The sequence below is a fragment of the Schistocerca piceifrons genome, chromosome 3 (assembly GCF_021461385.2).
Source record: "Schistocerca piceifrons isolate TAMUIC-IGC-003096 chromosome 3, iqSchPice1.1, whole genome shotgun sequence".
Lineage (NCBI taxonomy): Eukaryota > Metazoa > Arthropoda > Insecta > Orthoptera > Acrididae > Schistocerca > Schistocerca piceifrons.
In genome coordinates, this window is record NC_060140.1 from 953,671,482 (window position 1) to 953,686,359 (window position 14,878).

Sequence of the window (14,878 nt, forward strand, 5' to 3'; positions counted from 1 at the left end):
ATTTGGGGAGCAAAATAACTGATGAGAGGATATAAAATGTAGACTGGCCATGGCAAGGAAAGCGTTTCTGAAGAAGAGAAATTTGTTAACATCGAGTATAGATTTAAGTGTCAGGAAGTCGTTTCTGAAAGTATTTGTATGGAGTGTAGCCATGTATGTAAGTGAAACGTGGACGATAAATAGTTTGGACAAGAAGAGAATAGAAGCTTTCGAAATGTGGTGCTACAGAAGAATGCTGAAGATTAGATGGGTAGATCACGTAACTAATGAGGAGGTATTGAATGGAACTGGGGAGAAGAGGAGTTTGTGGCACAACTTGACAAGAAGAAGGGATCGGTTGGTAGGGCATGTTCTGAGGCACCAATGGATCACAAATTTAGCATTGGAGGGAGCGTGGAGGGTAAAAATCGTAGAGGGAGACCAAGAGATGAATACACTAAGCAGATTCAGAAGGATATACGTTGCAGTAAGTACTGGGAGATGAAGACGCTTGCACAGGATAGAGTAGCATGGAGAGCTGCATCAAACCAGTCTTAGGACTGAAGACCACTACAACAACAACAACAACAACAACAACTAATGTCCACTAGAAGACGAAGTAAACATTCCAGAATTCGAATCGAGAACAGCTGCCAGCATGAGTAACGTAGAAGTAAATATCTTCGGAGTAGTGAAGCAACTTAAATCAATAAAAGCAAGCCTTCTGGTCCAGACTGTATACCAATTAGGTTCCTTTCGGAGTATGCTGATGCGTTAGCTCCACACTTAAACAATCATATACAAACGTTCGGTCGGCCGAAGTGGCCGTGCGGTTAAAGGCGCTGCAGTCTGGAACCGCAAGACCGCTACGGTCGCAGGTTCGAATCCTGCCTCGGGCATGGATGTTTGTGATGTCCTTAGGTTAGTTAGGTTTAACTAGTTCTAAGTTCTAGGGGACTAATGACCTCAGCAGTTGAGTCCCATAGTGCTGAGAGCCATTTTTTTTGAACAAACGTTCGCTCGACGAAATATCCGTACCCAAAGACTGGAAAGTTGCACAGGTCACACCAATATTCAAGAAAGGTAGTAGGAGTAATCCACTAAATTACAGACCCATATGGTTAACGTCGATATGCAGCAGGATTTTAGAACATATATTGTGTTCGAACATTATGAATTACCTCGATGAAAACTGTCTATTGACACACAGTCAACATGGGTTAACAAAACATCGTTCCTGTGAAACACAACTAGCTCTTTATTCAGATGAAGTGTTGAGTGCTATTGACAAGGGATTTCAGATCGATTCCGTATTTCTGGATTACCGGAAGACTTTTGACACTGTACCACACAAGCGGCTCGTAGTGAAATTGCGTGCTTATGGAATATCGTCTCAGTTATGTGACTGGATTTGTCATTTCCTGTCAGAGAGGTCACAGTTCGTAGTAATTGACGGAAAGTCATCGAGTAAAACAGAAGTGATTTCTGGCGTTCCATGAGGTAGTCGTATAGGCCCTTTGCTGTTCCTTATCGATATAAACGATTTTGGAGACAATCTGAGCAGCCGTCTTCGGTTGTTAGCAGATGACGCTGTCATTTATCGACTAATAAAGTCATCAGAAGACCAAAACAAACTGCACGATGACTTAGAAGAATACCGGAATGGTGCGAAATGTGGCAGTTGACCCTAAATACCGAAATGTGCGAGGACATCCACATGAGTGCTAAAAGAAACTCGTTAAACTTCGGTTACACGATAAATCAGTCTAATCTAAAAGCCGTAAATTCATCTAAATACCTAGGTTTTACAATTACGAACAACTTAAATTGAAGGGAACACATAGAAATTGTTGCGGGGAAGGCTAACCAAAGACTGCGTTTTATCGGCAGGACACTTACAAAATGTGACATACTAAGGAGACTGCCTACACTACGCTTGTCCGTCCTCTTTTAGAATATTTCTGCGCGGTGTGGGATCCTTACCAGATAGGACTGACGGAGTACATCGAAAAAGTTCAAAGGAAGGCAGCACGTTTTGTATTATCGCGAAATATGGGAGAGAGTGTCATAGAAGTGCTACAGGATTTGGGCTGGACATCATTTAAAGAAAGGCGTTTTTCGTTGCGACGGAATCTTCTCACGAAATTCCAATCACCAACTTTCTCCTCTGAATGCGAAAATACACTCCTGGAAATGGAAAAAAGAACACATTGACACCGGTGTGTCAGACCCACCATACTTGCTCCGGACACTGCGAGAGGGCTGTACAAGCAATGATCACACGCACGGCACAGCGGACACACCAGGAACCGCGGTGTTGGCCGTCGAATGGCGCTAGCTGCGCAGCATTTGTGCACCGCCGCCGTCAGTGTCAGCCAGTTTGCCGTGGCATACGGAGCTCCATCGCAGTCTTTAACACTGGTAGCATGCCGCGACAGCGTGGACGTGAACCGTATGTGCAGTTGACGGACTTTGAGCGAGGGCGTATAGTGGGCATGCGGGAGGCCGGGTGGACGTACCGCCGAATTGCTCAACACGTGGGGCGTGAGGTCTCCACAGTACATCGATGTTGTCGCCTGTGGTCGGCGGAAGGTGCACGTGCCCGTCGACCTGGGACCGGACCGCAGCGACGCACGGATGCACGCCAAGACCGTAGGATCCTACGCAGTGCCGTAGGGGACCGCACCGCCACTTCCCAGCAAATTAGGGACACTGTTGCTCCTGGGGTATCGGCGAGGACCATTCGCAACCGTCTCCATGAAGCTGGGCTACGGTCCCGCACACCGTTAGGCCGTCTTCCGCTCACGCCCCAACATCGTGCAGCCCGCCTCCAGTGGTGTCGCGACAGGCGTGAATGGAGGGACGAATGGAGACGTGTCTTCTTCAGCGATGAGAGTCGCTTCTGCCTTGGTGCCAATGATGGTCGTATGCGTGTTTGGCGCCGTGCAGGTGAGCGCCACAATCAGGACTGCATACGACCGAGGCACACAGGGCCAACACCCGGCATCATGGTGTGGGGAGCGATCTCCTACACTGGCCGTACACCACTGGTGATCGTCGCGGGGACACTGAATAGTGCACGGTACATCCAAACCGTCATCGAACCCATCGTTCTACCATTCCTAGACCGGCAAGGGAACTTGCTGTTCCAACAGGACAATGCACGTCCGCATGTATCCCGTGCCACCCAACGTGCTCTAGAAGGTGTAAGTCAACTACCCTGGCCAGCAAGATCTCCGGATCTGTCCCCCATTGAGCATGTTTGGGACTGGATGAAGCGTCGTCTCACGCGGTCTGCACGTCCAGCACGAACGCTGGTCCAACTGAGGCGCCAGGTGGAAATGGCATGGCAAGCCGTTCCACAGGACTACATCCAGCATCTCTACGATCGTCTCCATGGGAGAATAGCAGCCTGCATTGCTGCGAAAGGTGGATATACACTGTACTAGTGCCGACATTGTGCATGCTCTGTTGCCTGTGTCTATGTGCCTGTGGTTCTGTCAGTGTGATCATGTGATGTATCTGACCCCAGGAATGTGTCAATAAAGTTTCCCCTTCCTGGGACAATGAATTCACGGTGTTCTTATTTCTATTTCCAGGAGCGTATTTTGTTGACACCGACCCACATAGGGAGGAACGATCACTACAATAAAATAAGGGAAGTCAGAGCTCGTACGGAAAGATATAGGTGTTAATTCTTTCCGCGCGCTATACGGGATTGGAATAATAGATAATTGTGAAGGTGGTTTGATGAACCCTCTGCCAGGCACTTAAATCTGATTCGCAGAGTATCCATGTAGATGTAGATGTAGTAACATCAGCATGAGGTTTCACCCCCAAGGAAACGAATACACTCTTTTCTTCGTTGTGGCATGGAAGCGAACAGTCTCCGAATGCCATCTACAGGATTTTTCTTGGAATGTCTGAAGCAAACGGTGTATTTGTTCACGCAGGTTGCTGGTTTTACTATTCTTGCCGCTTAGTCTAAATTCATTCTTCCTGTTCTTTCCGTGAGATTACACAGGAGACAGGAGGTTTACTCTCTTTTTTCCAAAGAGCGCAACCGTACAACTATCATTAACCAACGATTAATCAACTGTCACTGAATTGATCAAGTCTGATGAAACTAGTCAAATGATAAGTACACAACTCGTAGTGGATAAATAATGGACACTGATGCGCCGTGGAAAATGGATCATTAATAGCTCGAGCAGTCGAGGCAGTTTTTTACTGCAATACAGATTCGTCAGAAGTGAAAGTTAGTAACCCTGGAAGGAGAAAACATGTCTCTTTCTTTCGCAATAACATAAATCATTTCAATAACAGATTATGCCTGAGAAAGACTCAAAAGCAAGTTTACGGTCCTCATGTTTTGAAATGTACATCATACTATCGAGTTTGAAACCAAACAGATCTTGTAGCAAGTGAAATATTTCTGTCGTACGCTTTTGGGCTCCCTCTTCCCCATTCAGGAATACATTAGTACATAAATAGTCGTACATACAATGGGTTGTACGGGAAATATGTTTTCCTGATGAGTTCTTGTAACTGTGGTGTTGTGGTTGCTGCTGTACCTGAGAATGCATGTAATTGGTCTGTGAGTTGAAACTGTATGTATCATGAGGCGTGTTTACATAGTAGAACGTACTACAAACGGCGGCCATGTATTATATATGGCTTGTAATTCGTTCGCTTAATACGTCACGCATAGTAATACCAAACATTCGCGTTAGTATGGTTCAAATGGCTCTGAGCGCTATAGGACTTAACATCTGAGGTCATCAGTCCCCTAAGGACATCACACCCATCCACGCCCGAGGCAGGATTCGAACCTGCGACCGTAGCAGTCGCGCGGTTCCCGGACTGAAGGCCTACAACCGCTCGGCCACAGCGGCCGGCCGTGGTAGTATCTCCGAGATTTACAGTGCCAACGTTACACAAGTGATGAGAATATACGCTATCAGATGAAAAGTATCCTGACACTTCTTAGAGGATATTCATGTAGGGTCTGTCCACCCTTCGCCTTTATGATGGCATGAAATCTGCTCGATGCACTGTGATGAAACAAGATGGGATATTTTTTACTTCCCCTCTTGTTTTGCCATCTGCCTCCTTAAGATACATTTTTGAAATAATTACTATTAACATACGTGAGTATAATTTGCATTTTCATATGAGAGAAAGGTTGGCCCTCAGCCTTAAAGAATATAACACCAGATCTAAATTTGTGCTTAGTTTTATGTATGTAATTGATTTTCTCATTTATTTTCACTATTCCTGATTGGTAACTTTTGTTATAGGGTGAAATCAGCAATTGTTTCGTAACTTAATTCCTATTGTTGACGTATAAACACATACAGGGTGTTACAAAAAGGTACGGCCAAACTTTCAGGAAACATTCCTCACACACAAAGAAAGAAAATATGTTATGTGGACATGCGTCTGGAAAAGCTTACTTTCCATGTTAGAGCTCATTTTATTACTTCTCTTCCAATCACATTAATCATGGAATGGAAACACACAGCAACAGAACGTACCAGCGTGACTTCAAACACTTTGTTACAGGAAATGTTCAAAATGTCCTCCGTTAGCGAAGATACATGCATCCACCCTCCGTCGCATGGAATACTTGATGCGCTGATGCAGCCCTGGAGAATGGTGTATTGTCTTATAGCCGTTCACAATACGAACACGAAGAGTCTCTACATTTGGTACCGGGGTTGCGTAGACAAGAGCTTTCAAATGCCCCCATAAATGAAAGTCAAGACGGTTGAGGTCAGGAGAGCGTGGAGGCCGTGGAATTGGTCCGCCTCTACCAATCAATCTGTTGTTGAGAAGCGTACGAATACTTCGACTGAAATGTGCAGGAGCTCCATCGTGCATGAACCACACGTTGTGTCGTACTTGTAAAGGCACGTGTTCCAGCAGCACAGGTAGAGTATCCCCTATGAAACCATGATAACGTGCTCCATTGAGCGTAGGTGGAAGAACATGGGGCCCAATCAAGACATCACCAACAATGCCTGCCCAAACTGTAGAGCAATGAGTCGCATGTCAACACAAGCACCGAAGTCAACATTACCTTCCTTCAATTGGGCCAACTGGCGGTGAATCGAGGAAGTACAGTACATACTGACGAAACTAAAATGAGCTCTAACTTGGAAATTAAGCGTTTCCGGACACATGTGCACATAATATCTTTTCTATATTTGTGTGTGAGGAATGTTTCCTGAAAGTTTGACCGTACCTTTTTGTAACACCCTGTATAAATTCTGTACTAATTATAAACATTTGGAAGACTAAATAATAGTAATCCTGAAGTATCTATTTGGCTATATTCGAAAGCATGATAGCAAAGACAGCCCTTAATTAATTCCAAAGTAGTTAATAGTTTGGTCAGAAATATTGTTTGCGTAACTATATATGTTAATTTCATGATTTAAAAAAATAATTCAGCCTAGCTCTTGCAGTAGAAAAAAAAATGTTCAAATGTGTATGAAATCTTATGGGACTTAACTGCTAAGGTCATCAGACCCTAAGCTTACACACTACTTAACCTAAAGTATCCGAAGGACAAACACACACACCCATTCCCGAGGGAGGACTCGAACCTCCGCAGGGACCAGCCGCACAGTCCATGACTGCAGCGCCTAGACCGCTCGGCTAATCCCGCGTGGCCTTGCAGTAGAAGAAACTGTTAAAGAGAACCAATTTTTGGTGTATTCAGTTAATTTAATGAGTTACGTTTTAATTGTAATTTCTTGTAAATTTAACCTCGAACAATGTGTAAGTTCAGTAACTATTATTGTGAGGATATATGAGGTCCCAGTTTTTGGTCACGAGACAGTCAGTCCACGGCTGAATTTCAGAACGGCTGTGGTTCACTGTTTCGGAACAGTGGTGTTTCATTCCGCCCCTGGCTCGGATAACCGGACCAGATTCGATCTCGAGCCAGACACAGAAACTGTATCGTTGTTTCAAAACAAGGCTGTTTCAGTCCACCTGTGCTTGGAACGGACTAATTGTATCGAAACAGTGATGTTTCATTCCTCTCTGTGTCGGACGAGATTCGGGCTTGGCACAGGTACTGAAACACAACGTACCACTTCGTGAAACACTTTCAAGAGTGTCGAAATCTTTTTGACAGGCAATAGCATGAAGCATAAGATATCCGAAAATAAAGCTTCGTTTCTAGCTGACTGTCCTATTTCGAAATGGCGTAACATCTGCTTTATAAACACTAACCAAACAATAAAATAACGCATACTATTCACATTCAAAATAATAAATATGTGAAAATCATTCAGTTAAATTACACTTTTTTTAACATACGCTTCTCTGTTCATGTACAGTAATCATATTAAGAAACACAAGTAAACCTACAACATTTTGAATAAAGAAGGCGTAGAGTGACAGTTATTAGACACATACATAAATCTGATGTAGGTATAATTGCAAGCAATCTGTTTGACATATCACTGATAGTGTAGTGGTGAACGGGAAGGGCTGGGGAGCATGGTGAATTTATAGTAACGGTTCGAAACACCTTGAAAAACAAAATTTTTTCTGTTATATTTTATTTATTCGAATTATCTGTGAGCCTATAGTCAATGTGCCTATTATCCACAATGATTCCCTTTGTGTGCATGGAAATTAGCAGGATGGGTATATTACCCATACTAACGGAATGTGGGAATCCCAGTAGCATATCCGTTGTTTCTGCAGTTTGATCCCACCTCCAGTTCCGTTCGTGGTGGTTCTTCTGTCTTCAGCTATGGCTGTCCCCAGTCAATTGAAAAGTACGAAAGTCACACGACACGAAAGCAGTGCATTTGCTGTAGGAAATACGAAATGCCTATACGCCTACATCTACATCTACATGTACATGATTACTCTGCAATTCACATTTAAGTGCTTGGCAGAGGGTTCGTCGAACCACAATCGTACTATCTCCCTACCATTCCACTTCCGAACAGCGCGCGGGAAAAACGAACACCTAAACATTTCTGTTCGAGCTCCGATTTCTCTTATTTTATTATGATGATCATTCCTACCTATGTAGGTTGGGCTCAACAAAATATTTTCGCATTCGGAAGAGAAAGTTGGTGACTGAAATTTCGTAAATAGATCTCGCCGCGACGAAAAACGTCTTTGCTGTAATGACTTCCACCCCAATTCGCGTATCATATCTGCCACACTCTCTCCCCTACTACGTGATAATACAAAACGAGCTGTCCTTTTTTGCACCCTTTCGATGTCCTCCGTCAATCCCACCTGGTAAGGATCCCACACCGCGCAGCAATATTCTAACAGAGGACGAACGAGTGTAGTGTAAGCTGTCTCTTTAGTGGACTTGTTGCATCTTCTAAGTGTCCTGCCAATGAAACGCAACCTTTGGCTCGCCTTCCCCACAATATTATCTATGTGGTCTTTCCAACTGAAGTTCGTAATTTTAACACCCAGGTACTTAGTTGAATTGACAGCCTTGAGAATTGTACTATTTATCGAGTAATCCAATTCCAACGGATTTCTTTTGGAACTAAGCGATAGTTTCATACTTTCTGCAATATGATTAGCGCTATCGCTCCTCATTTGTGTTTATATGGACATACTTATACAGTAGACATTCAAGATGATAAAATGTGTAGGTTTATTAGATTACTAAACACAAACTGTTCCACTGTTTCGAAACAGCGTATCGAAACATTACATTGTACTGTTTCATTTGTTTCGAAACAGTTACGTGTTTCAGTTTGCCCATCTCTACTGTGTTGGTTAGAACGATAACAATACATCGACTTAACAGTGAAATAAGTGTTACTCCAGTAGGCCGTGTGTAAAAACAATGACATTGTCTGTTTCCATACGTGCCTGATAATTCTTCAAGAACAGTGAATTATGTAGTGATGTTTTTACTGCTCAGTGATGTTCAGCAGGAAACTATTGTAGCGGTATGTGGATGTTCGCCTGCTAACTATTGATCAGGCATATGGGAAGTTAGAACAATAGTGCTCTGGCCATATATAACTGTGTGAATTGTGAAAAGTGAAAGTAAAAGACTGTGAAACGCAACTATGCATCTGTCGGATACATCATTTACAGTCGACAGTAGACAGTAGTTAAGAAAGGCAAGTCTTCCGGTCCAGATGGTATACCAATCAGGTTCCTTTCAGAGTACGCAGACACAATAGCGCCTTTCTTGTTCCTAAAGACTGGAAAGTAGGACAGGTCACACCAATTCTGAAGAAAGGAAATAGGAGTAACCCGTTGAATTACAGACCCATATCACTGACCTCAATTTGCAGTAGGATTTTGCGGCATATACTGTACTCGAACATTATGGATCACCTTGAAGAAAATGACTTATTGATCCATAACCAACACGGATTCAGAAAATATTGTTCTTTTGCAACACAGCTAGCTCTTTATTCCCATTAAGTAATGAATGCTGTCGACAAGGGATCTCAGATCAATTCCATATTGCTAGATTTCCAGAAGGCTTTTGATACCGTTCCTCACAAGCGACTATTAATAAAATTGCGTGCATATGGAGCATCGTCTCAGTTGTGTGACTGGATTCCTGATTTCCTATCAGAGAGGTCACAGTTCGTAGTGATAGACGGTAAATCATCGAGTAGAACAGAAGTGATATCTGGAGTTCCGCAAGGTGGTGTCATAGGACCTCTGCTGTTCCTGATTTATATAAATGATCTAGGTGATACTCTGAGCAGACCCCTTAGATTGTTTGCAGATGACGCTGTAATTTACCGTCTAGTAAAATCATCAATTCCAATTACAAAATTATCTAGAGAAAATTTCTGTATGGTGCGAAAAGTGGCAATTGGCACTAAACAAAAAAAAGTGCGAGGTCATCCACATGGGTACTAAAAGAAATCCGACAAATTTTGGGTATACGATAAATCGCACAAATCTAAGAGCTGTTAATTCGACTAAATACCCAGGAATTACAATTACGAGAAACTTAAATTGGAAAGACCACATAGATAATATTGTGGGGAAGACGAAACAAAGACTGCGCTTTTTTGGCAGAACATTTAGTAGATGCGACATACCCACTAAAAAGACAGCCTACATTACAGTTGTCCGTCCTCTGCTGGAATATTGCTGCACGGTGTGGGATCCTTACCAGGTAGGATTGACGGAGAACATCGAAAAAGTGCAAAGAAGGGCAGCTCGTTTCGTGTCATCGCGCAATAGGGGTGAGAGTGTCATTTATATGACACGCGAGTTGGGGTGGCAGTCGCTGAAACAAAGGCGGTTTTCTTTGCGGCGAGATCTATTTACGAAATTTCAATCACCAGCTTTCTCTTCCGAATGCAAAAATATTTTTTGACACCCACCTACGTAGGGAGAAATGATCATCATCATAAAATAAGAGAAACGAGAGCTCGAACGGAAAGATTTAGGTGTTCCTTTTTCCCATACGAAAGTGGAATGGTAGAGATGGTTCAAATGGCTCTAAGCACTATGGGACTTATCATCTGAGCTCATCAGTCCCTTAGACTTAGAACTACTTAAACCTAACTAAGGACATCACACACATCCATGCCCGAGGCAGGATTCGAACCTGCGACCGTAGCAGCAGCGCGGTGCCAGACTGAAGCACCTAGAACCGCTCGGCCACAGCGGCCCGTGGATGGTAGAGGAGTAGTATGAAAACGTTTCGATGAATCCTCTGCCAGGCATTTAAGTGTGAATTACAGAGTAACCATGTAGCTGTAGATGTACTGCACGTCCACCCCCCCACCCCCCGCCGCTACCCTCCTGTTTTTTCAGCCAGTACGTCGACACCGAGGACAGTCAACGAAGAAACAAAGTAGGCGAACTGCTACAACACATTCCGCGAGATGACGCAATGTCTGTGGTGGAATGGCAGTCTGTTCTTCCTCAAGAACCGAAACCATTGAAGGTAGTGACGGTGTGCGCTGGGATCTGGAGTAAAGTCCACGTTCTCAACTGAATGATGTTCCACTGGTTTCAGATCGTGACCCTGGGCAGGCCAGTCCATTTCAGGAATGTTATTGTCGACAAACCTTTGCCTCACAGCGGCTACCTTCTGACACATTTTTTTCTCATACTGATACAGTCATCGTCTGTAGCCCGTTCTTCTACTGTACGAAGTACAGAATGCTGTTAAGATGTGTTCACCACCAAACACACCCTCTTATATCGAAACACCACCTCCTCCGTATTTCACTGTTGACACTATGCGTGATGGCGGATAACGTTCTCCAGGCATTAGTCAAATCTAAGCCCTTCCATCGTATTGCCACTGGCTATAGCGTGATTCGCCGTTCAAAACACTCCTACAAACATGTAATCATCCTGCCCCGTCGCTCTTTACACGACTTAAAGCAAAGTCGGCCACGGTGTGCAAAACTTCACATGTGCACACCGAGGCTCAGTCTTACTCGGCACTGCACAGTGTGTTTCGGCTTTGGTCGGCCTTTCTCGGTGTAGCGCTACATTTCTCTTACAAGGGAACCTCCCCATCGCACCCCCTCAGATATAGTTATAAGTTGGCACAGTGGATAGGCCTTGATAAACTGAACACAGATCAATTGAGAAAACAGGAAGAAGTTGTGTGCAACTATGAAAAATATAAGCAAAATATACAAACTGAGTAGTCCATGCGTAAGATAGGCAACGTTATGGAGACATGGCGCTCAGGAGCGGCGTGGTCCCGCGGTAGCGTGAGCAGCTGCAGACGGAGAGGTCCTTGGTTCAAGTCTTCCTTCGAGCGAAAATTTTACTTCCTTTATTTCTGCGTAGTTATTATCTGTCCGTTCGTTCATTGACGTCTCTGTTCACTGTAATAAGTTTAGTGTCTGTGTTTTGCGACCGCATCGCAAAACCGCGCGATTAGTAGACGAAAGGACGTGCCTCTCCAATGGGAACCCAAAACATTTGATCGCAAGGTCATAGGTCAACCGATTCCTCCACAGGAAAAAACATCAGTAATATTCTATACGACACTGGTGACGGCATGGGCGTCACATGACAAGAATATGTTGTCGACCCACCTAACTTGTACACTTGGCGAATGGGTAAAAAGATTCTTCTAGCTTGCCCGAATTAGGTTTTCTTGTGGATGTGATAATCATTCCCAAAAAAGTGATGAAAACATAAGAGTTTGTCACATAAACTGAAAATAAAAAATTTAACTTTTTAATCGATGGAAGATTTGAACCAATGACCTTTCTTTCCGCAGCTGCTAACGTTACCACGGGACCACTGCGCTCCTCCGTTCTGTTTCCTTGATGTTGCATATCTTGCCATGAACTACTCAGTTTGTATATTTTGCTTATTTTTTCACAGTTCCACACAACTTCTTCCTGTTTTCTCGATTGATCTGTGTTCAGTTTTTCAAGGCCTATCCACTGTGACAACTTATAACTAAATCTGAGGGGGGTGCGATGGGGAGGTTCCCTTGTTAGCAGTGCGATGCGACACTTTCTTCTAGCATTTGGCGAGGCCTATTTTGCTCGTCACGGTTTTCTTCACTTTCGCAGAATCGTAGTGTAAGTCTTGTTTATCTTTTGCCATTTGCTCGTGGCTGAAGTAAGTTCACAGGTCCAGCGACTGTTTGCGAAAAACAGGCAGTCTAGCGGCCAAACATCGCAGTCGTTTAAAAATGTATGGGAATCACAGAGCAGAACGATGAGAACTTCCAGTATTTATTACGGGTACGTAGTCGCATAATCGACGGCTTCCGGAAACTTGCTGTGAAACGGTATTACAACAACGTGCAGAAAAAATTTAAAGATTTAGTTCGCGATGAAAGAGATAAAAATTGTAACAATCGACCAACGGTTTGTACTGGATTCATTGTTTCTTACATCAAGAGGAACTTTTTGTTAAATGTGAAAGCATGGAACTCGTGATGGAATTGTTGGTGCGAATAGTAAATTTTGCGAAGTCGAAAATGTTATTACTACGTCATTTGCCGCAGTTTTTGAAGGAAGTAAAACGAAGACTATGGAGGTATTCTATATTACTGCAATGTACATTGGTTAAGTCGGACGATATGCCTGGAGTGAGTTTTCGATTTTTACTGTGGGGTATTAATACTGCGTGTTTCAGTTTTTATATGTCTATGTTCCTCCAAGTATGGACGGGATATTCCACACTGTTCTCAAATCTGTGCGTAATTAGTTGGGTTAGCAGATGCCGCGAAATAAAGTTACGTTTCTCGCTTATGTGACGAGGTCTACTACTGTTTTTTAATCGAAGCAACGCCCTACCGTTCTACCCTATCTTTTAGTAGAGGACTGCCCATGTAGCTTAAAAACTATATGAGCTACACTTTGATTACATCTACATCTGCAACTACATTAACAGTTTTAGGACTGTGATCATCCCTGATTTGCTTGAAACGAATACAAGTACGGACGTATCAGCGTCAGTATGGTGTCCACGCCACAGCGTGGTATATCTTGCCTACATCCAGGTTGGTGATGATGATGATGATAATGATGTTGATGCTGCTGTTGGTGATCGCAACAGCCAAGCGCTGTGGTCGACGATGCTGTCCTTGGACAATATGCTTTACATATATGCACTTACAACACTACGTCATCACATTCCGCTAGCAACGGTCTAGGGCAGATGGCTGAGTGGCTAGGGACAGATCGTAAAGTTATAAAACGATTTACGAAAGGTTTCCAGGAGAGACTGATATCCTTTAATATCTACAATGAACCGCTTCTCTATCTTGCAGATCCACGAGAGCAAACTGGTAAGGTTGTTGTATACGCATATGACCTTTTCGATGGCATGAAACAGATCTGAAATCACTTCTCAAGTATAATAACATTTTTGATACACAATTTCATTTTGTATAAGAACTTTCTTCAATGGTGCACGGATACACATCGGCAACCGTCAAATCAGACTCGTGAAGTGGCGAGCACATGACAAATTGAAAGAGATTCCATCCGTTTGATCTGCATTATATCATTAACGCTGTGCTTTGTTAAACATTAAAGCATAGCCAAGCGGAAACGTCGCGGAATACTTCCCTAATAACAAATAGCGGCTGCTTCCAAGATTCAGATAATAGCGATTCCACATGACATGTTTACTAGTCACAGAAGTATAAACTCAAAAGTCATTAATAATTTTGTAGTACCAGCTGGTCGAGGGTGTGTTCCATAACATCACAATCACATTGTATTGACGCTTTCCTATCGAGATAGACCAACCATTCAGTGAATTGCACAGAATGGTTGCTACATTCTCATCAGCGCTGCCCCATCTTCTACCTATTACACACCTTTACATCGCGCAACTCCATTATAGATTCTCCCACTTCCATTTTTCAGATGTTAATGACGCACTTTGATGTCCTGGAGAATCACCTAACAGATTGAGAGTGCTCGGTGAGGGCTGCCATTTTCTTGAGGGCCATCTGGGAAAATCACCCCAATCACTGATGTTTACTGCCGGCCGGTGTGGCCGAGTGGTTCTAGGTGCTTCAGTCTGGAACCGCGCGACCGCCACGGTCGCAGATCCGAATCCTGTCTCGGGCATGGATGTGTGTGATGTCCTTAGGTTAGTTAGGTGTAAGTAGTTCTAAGTTCTAGGGGACTGATGACCTCAGATGTTAAGTCCCATAGTGCTCAGATCCATTTGAACCAAGCCACTAGTGCTTACTGACAAAGAGGGGTATCATACAATCCGAAATGGATGAAAACATGGCTGCAGTCTAGTAGAAAAGAGACCGTTAAAGCTTACAGAAGAATCATGTGAAATTACTTTAACAATTGAAATTTGTATCGGAACAGTCATTGGTATTTACGCTTGTTGCCACAAGACTCGGGAATGATACATTACTTTTGTTGACACATACTTCAGTTAGAGTACATAGACTTGTAAC

The 14,878-nt window shown here is 43.5% G+C and overlaps 1 protein-coding gene across 1 annotated transcript in view; it reads left to right on the forward strand.

The window, feature by feature from the left end:
* LOC124788019 (troponin C, isoallergen Bla g 6.0101) overlaps positions 1-14,878 on the forward strand; it is a 63,156-nt gene that overhangs the window by 22,527 nt on the left and 25,751 nt on the right. The window lies entirely within an intron of this gene.